Below are 658 nucleotides of genomic sequence, written 5' to 3' on the forward strand. Positions count from 1 at the left end.
ACACACACACACACACACACGTATATATAGGCAGAAACGCAAAAACGCCATCTCCACGATTTAGATTAACCTTCAAAATAAAAGTCTCAAGATGATGAGAGGGAATATTATTGGCAATGTTTTACAAAACCTGATGCAATTTATTCTGCCAAACCCAGAAGCACAACCACTTTCAAAGTAAGAGTCTCTAAAAGGTAAGAGGTAAAGTAGGTAATAACAGTTAGATCTTAGAAACGATCGTCTATATGGGGATATAGTGGTATAGCTTTATTACAGATCAACTTCTGTAAGGATGTGTACATGTGTGTGTACATGACTTGCTGTGGTTGTGGGGACACATTTGTGTTTGAAACCATCAGTGTGAGGTTATTTTGGACAGTCGTGACGGCTTCAAAAGGCTGTTTGAGGGACACATGCAGTGACTGAGGTCAGTGTCAGGATGAGTCTCTATGACATGAATGAAACTGAAGGTAACGTCTTTTGTACGAGTTGACAGTTGAACCATTAGCTAGAAATGTTTCAATCTGCGCTAATCGTCCATTAGTTTTGGTTACACTGATGTCAGCTGTTTTTCCACTTGTTAGTGAGTGAAAAACATCAAATGTGGTCCACGACTTGGTTCATATCAATTTGAGGATCTATGACATGAAAAGGTTTG

Source organism: Seriola lalandi, unplaced genomic scaffold (assembly GCF_002814215.2).
Source record: "Seriola lalandi dorsalis isolate HSWRI2012SDOR001 ecotype SW California unplaced genomic scaffold, Sedor1 jcf7180002054656, whole genome shotgun sequence".
NCBI lineage: Eukaryota > Metazoa > Chordata > Actinopteri > Carangiformes > Carangidae > Seriola > Seriola lalandi.